This window comes from Rattus rattus, chromosome 5, assembly GCF_011064425.1.
Source record: "Rattus rattus isolate New Zealand chromosome 5, Rrattus_CSIRO_v1, whole genome shotgun sequence".
Taxonomy (NCBI): domain Eukaryota; kingdom Metazoa; phylum Chordata; class Mammalia; order Rodentia; family Muridae; genus Rattus; species Rattus rattus.
In genome coordinates this window covers 11861530-11867541 of record NC_046158.1, presented here as the reverse complement: position 1 = coordinate 11867541, position 6012 = coordinate 11861530, and positions in this window count along the sequence as shown.

The window sequence follows — 6012 nt, the reverse complement described above, 5'->3', positions numbered from 1 at the left end:
GCGCGCGCGCGAGTTGAGGAGCGCCCACGAGGGTGTGTGCACGCGCGTTAGCATACAGAGAACCAGGGGCAATCATCCGTGTGGTCCCAGACCTTCAATAGCTGACCCGGGAAGGCTACAGGGGTTTCTCGTCACCATGTGCAGGTGCTTCTTAAGTGTGTTTCAACAAGAGGGAGTGGGTTGTGAATGCTGGAGTGTGTGCACTGGATTGTGAATGCTGGAATATAAATCCTTACCCATAGTTTGTAATATTTTGGGACTTGGTTCTTCCAAGGTCAGAAAGAGACCCTGTCCCTCTATACCTCTGGGGGAAGGATGCTTTCCTTCTGACAGGACTCAGTGTTGTAGGAGAGAGTTGGGTACACTCTAGAGGCTAAGATAGGATTGCTAGAGTTCAAGGCCAGCCTGGGCTACATAGTAAGTAACAGGGTCTGTCTATAAATAAATAAATAAATAAATAAATAAATAAATAAATAACACCAAATTGGGGGGAAGGGAACACCACACCTTCTTGGTTCTGTTACTTAGACTCCCTTCTTGAGGTTAAGAATAGGTGTGACATTGGCTCCCCTACCATAGAGTGGTACCTTCTAGGAGACCTGAAGGAGGCTAAGGACAGAGGGAACTGTTTACAGCAGCTAAAACAAGGTTAGACAACGGCAGCATGTGGGGTAAGAGCCCAGCATGTCTGAGTTAGGAGTTTTGCATTCCCTGCTTCCTCTCTTGGACTGCTCGCCAACGTGAACTGGGTCTTGCTCCCAGCAGTCATTTTCCAGAGCTCTCCTGTTCCTCATCCGGCAATCCTAATTCTTTGTCCCCCTTCAGCCATATAAAGTACAGCCCTTCCCAAATTCTAAAAACAGCTGAAGCTCCACCCCTGCCAGTGACATCATGATTTCCAATAGCAACCAAGGATTTTGCAAGCTTTCCTGTAAATGCTGCTTCCTAGGGGACAAAGAAGCCGGTCTCCACACCTATGTGCTGAGCAGCGCAGGGGAGTGTCCTGGACTCGCAGGTCCGCACCCCTCATGCCTCTCACTAAAACTGTCTTCCCCTGCAGAGGACAGGCCGGCCTGTGGCACTGTTTAAGCCCCTGTCTTGGCTCCCTTTCTTCCCTCTGCTGCCTGGAGGCTTCATGTCTGCACACTCTCTGTTCTGGCATTGAGGAACACAAGGGAAAGGGCCAGCCTCGGGGCTCTGATGCTCTAACAGCTTTCAGCAGGCCCAGAGCTGGCACCATCTGCACAGAGGTTGGGGCCGTCTCCAGACATCTGTGGCTTCTGACGAGGCTGTATAGGGGTGGGCCTGGGCTCTGTTACTCCATGATAGGGCAGGACCTACCGCTCTAGCCTATGAACCAGACTGTTCCTACTGACATGACAGCCCTTACTGTGGAATATTCAACCATCAGTAGGCAGTTGTTCCCAGATGGGAATCTGAAATTGACCATGGTAGAGCTACTTATTTATATTCAGGAAGATTTGCTGAAGCAGCAGAGTTTCCCTCTCCCCTTCCTGAGAACCTGTTTGCCAGCACAGAGCTCGTCATGGGCTCTGGGTCCTCAGTCTTTTGGTCTAAACCCCTCAGGAAGGTCCCAATGATTAGGGCAGGGAGGAGGCAGAGCCTGCCTTACCCATCATCTGTCTCTTTTGACTCCCCAGGTGCTTCTTTTATACTCACTCCATCATGATTGGCTGCAGTCGTACAAGCCACCGATCTTGTTTCTGCCTGCTGCGATAACAGATCGACTGACAAACTGTCTTGGGCTGAGACCCTGCTGGGTCCTGGGGAGATAAGGGCTGTGAGCATGATCAAAGATGCTCAGGATTGTCCTGTGGTGGGTCCCCAGGTGGTGGGTCCCCAGGTGGTGGGTCCCCAGGTGGTGGGTCCCCAGGTGAGGGAGGATTGAGGCCCAGTTCTGCCCTCAGGCCACTGTGGGAAGTTCCATTGTGTAAAGAGCACCAATAAAGGAGGCCTCGGGTCCTTACTAGTCTACCCATACTCCTGCACTGCTCTGGCAATTGCAGCCCAACTGTGAAGGGGTTTGCCCTCTCTGACTCCTGGTTTTAGTCCATCAGACACAGTTCATTGACCTCAGTTCACAACAAATATGGATTTTGTTTGTTTTTGTTTTTGCTTTGCTTTGTTTTTTGATTTGGTTTGGTTTTTCAAAACAGGGTTTCTCTTTCATTTTTTTTTTTCCGGAGCTGAGGACCGAACCCAGGGCCTTGTGCTTGCTAGACAAGCGCTCTACCACTGAGCTAAATCCCCAACCCCTAAAACAGGGTTCTCTTTGTAGTCCTGGATGTTCTGGAACTCACTCTGTAGACCAGGCTGGCCTCAAACTCACAGCTCTTCCTGCTTTGCCTCCCAAGTACTGGGATTAAAGGCGTGTTCACCACTGCCTGGTGAAATATGGATTGTTTTTTTTTTTTTTTTTTTTTTAAAGATTTATTTATTTATTATATATAAGTACACTGTAGCTGTCTTCTGATACACCAGAAGAGGGCATCAGATCTCTTTACAGATGGTTGTGAGCCACCATGTGGTTGCTGGGAATTGAACTCTTGACCTCTGGAAGAGCAATCGGGTGCTCTTAACCACTGAGCCATCTCCCCAGCCCGAAATATGGATTGTTAACCAAACCCAGGCTGGAGCACTGGGTTTCTCTCTCTCTCTCATATCTCAGATCAGAAGTTGGGAAAGAACTGAGCTCTGCATCCTCTCTAGAGATGGATGAATCCCTGTGACTCAGGCTTGGCTCAGGGTCAGCCTAGGGATATATTCTCACCAAGTGGAGGCCAGTTTGAAAGGAGGAAATTAGAAAAGAGAGAATTAGGAGCCATGTGCAGATATCGTTATATACTGACCCCAAGGTCAGAACGACAGGCCGTTACCTGGAATTCAACCGATGGAAGATGTTTCTGCTTAGACTGGAGATTTGGACTGGCCAGCATTAGGCCTGGCTACCAGGTAAAGTGACTGGGTCAAGGCTTCTGTGTTGACCTAGGGCAGCCAAGGGCCTCACAGAGAACCACCCATCAGCAGCAGGAGTTCTAAGGCAGCCTACATCACCTCCTGACCTATGATCCATGGTTTCACCACATGCCTCCATTACTACCTTGTTCCTCCCCATCCCTGTCCCTGTCCTCTCTGCCACTGAGTGTAGACAGGAAAGTCCCAGAACATTAAGTGCTCCAGGTGTCAAGCTTATGGTTACCACACGTTTTGAAGTAAAGATAGGGCAGAGAATCCAGTCTCTAGGTCTCACTGAGGCTCTCTGCTACTGCAGATTGGGTGGTTTGGGCTGACTTCTTCATGTCTCATGTCAAATCAGCCAGCCAGACAAGAATGTCCTATTAAGGGTTGCCTGGAGTCTCTCTCTTCTCTGGGTAAGACTACTAAATAAAAGACAAAGATATCAAGGCCACCTTTTTCCTAGCAAGCCTGTGCATGTGTGCACACGCATGCACACACACACAAATACATATACACACACAAATACATATACAGTATTTATGTGTGGGGGTGCACATATGTGTAGGGTATTGTGTATGTAGTCATGTATATGGATATCAGTGAGTGTGTGTGTGTGTGTGTGTGTGTGTGTGTGTGTGTGTGTGTGCATGTAGGCCAGAGTCAACATGTGGTATCTTCCTCAACCACTCTCCACATTGTTTTTTAATTTGTGTGTATACCTTTCAAAGCATGTGGAGTGAGAAGACAACTTGTGCAAATTGATTCTATTCTTCCATTGTGTGAGCCCCAGGGATAGGACCCAGGTTATCGGGATTGGCTTGGCAACAAGGACTTTTACCAAACAAGCAATTTTGCTTGTCAGTCACCTTATTTTTTTTGAGACAGGGCCTCTCACTGAGCCTGAAGCTTACCAATTTGACCAGAGCAGCTGACCAGGTCTCTGTATCTTTTGGACCTAACATTCTTACTCTGGGGTTACAGGCTAACCTGGCCTCATTTGTTATGTGGTTCCATGCATGCACAGAAGCACTTGATTGTCTGTGTTAGATCTCTAGCCTCTGGCTGTCCTTATAAGTAGGTCAGGAGCACTGGTTTTTTTGTTTGTTTGTTTGTTTTTGTTTTTGTTTTTGTTTTTTTGAGTTTAGTTGCGATCTGTATAAAGGGATGTTTGTACTTTAATGGCCTGGCATCTAGGTTCTGGGAAAAAAATGCTATTTAAGGGAAAAATTTCCAGCAACCTCTTTCTCTTTGTAAGAGGGAGGGGCTCTCCTGGAGCCAGGAGGGAGGGTCCACTGTTCTATCGCACAGCTGTGGGTTAGTCTGTGGCTTTATTTACTAGCGGTGCTCAGTCTCAGCTTTAGAAGAAATTGCCAGGACCCCCAGGAAAACCAATAACACTTTTGATTATGACCAGATGTTACTCTGTGTCCCTAATGTATAAGCTGTTAAAGTTCTTTTGCTCCTCCCATAATTCCTGGGGCTTGTCAGGGGCTCTCTCCTCCTCTAGGGCTGAAAAGATGGCTCAGTGGTTGTGCTAGAGAGTTTAATGTCAACTTGATACAAGCTAGAGTCATCTGAGAGGAGGGAACCTCAATTAAGAAATGCCTCAGGCTGGGCCAGTCACAAACATGTCACACACACACACACACACACACACACACACACCCAGCTCCTGCAGGAGAGAATGGGAGACAGAGAGACAAAAGTGCATGCCCTGTGGAGAGGAGCAGAACTGGCATCAGTGGCACAGAGCAAGCTCCTACTCCGTGTGAGCTCCTGTCCTGGCTTCCTCCAATGATGAACAGCGATGTGTAAGCCAAATAAAGCTTTCCCTTGATTTTGATCATGGTGCTTCATTTCCGCATTAGAAGCCTTGAGATGGCGCTTAAGAGCAAGCGCTTGTTGCTCTTTCAGGAGACCCTGGTTAAGTCCCCTAAATCCATGTAGTGGTTCATAACCATCGGCAACTCCAGTCCCTTTTCTGGCATGCACGTGGTACACATATACACATGCAAGCAAAACACTCACACAAATAGAATCAAGAAGACATTTGAGACAGGGGCTTTCTATGTCACTGTGTCTGGCCTTGAACTCACAGAGCTCCACCTGCATTTGCTTTATGAGAGCTAAGATTAAAGGTGTGTGCTGCTCTGAGAACAATGTCTATTTTACATAAAGAATTAAATCTGGGGTCGGTGAGATTCAGCAAGTGAGTGTGCTCTTGTCAAGCTGGAGGACCTGAGTGTGACCCCTGAGACCCACGCAGTGGCCGTCACACATGTGCCATGGCAGGTCTCTGCTAACAAATCGTGTAGGTCTAAAACCTTTTTAAAAAAGAATTAAGCCTTGGTTGGATATCAGACACTGCAGTGTGCAGTGTGTAGAACATCTTGAATGATTGATTTGATTGGCGTTTTGATTGTACAATCATCAGTGTTAAGATTATTGCTTCCTACATTTAGGGCCACCTTAAAAATGGTCAGATTCGGGGTTGGGGATTTAGCTCAGTGGTAGAGCGCTTGCCTAGCAAACGCAAGGCCCTGGGTTCGGTCCCCAGCTCCGAAAAAAAGAAAAAGAAAAAAAAAATGGTCAGATTCAAAGTCAAAATACAGTTAACAATTGTTTTGAAACTCAAGTCAGGAACTCAAATGAAAGGCCAGGTGTAGTGGTGCACACTTTTAATCCCAGCGCAGAGACAGGTGGATCGCTGAGTTTGAGGCCAGCCTGATCTTCAGAGTAAGTCCCAGGACAGCCAGGGCTACACAGAAAGACACTGACTCAAGGAAAGAAAAAAAGAAAAGAAATTCAAATGAAACTTTAAAAAAGGAAAAATTTTTACATGATGCAATCAAAAGATATAGTCATTTGACATGTGTTTAGAAATAATGGTAGTGGCACCGTATCTGTTTCATACAATTAGACCATTCTGTGACTGTGAGGAAGAGAGCTTGCTATGCACTGTGGAAACCCTGGAATTCATAACTCATGTCTGGACCAAGGCTTTGCAGGTAGCCTGTTAGTATTCCTGGTGAC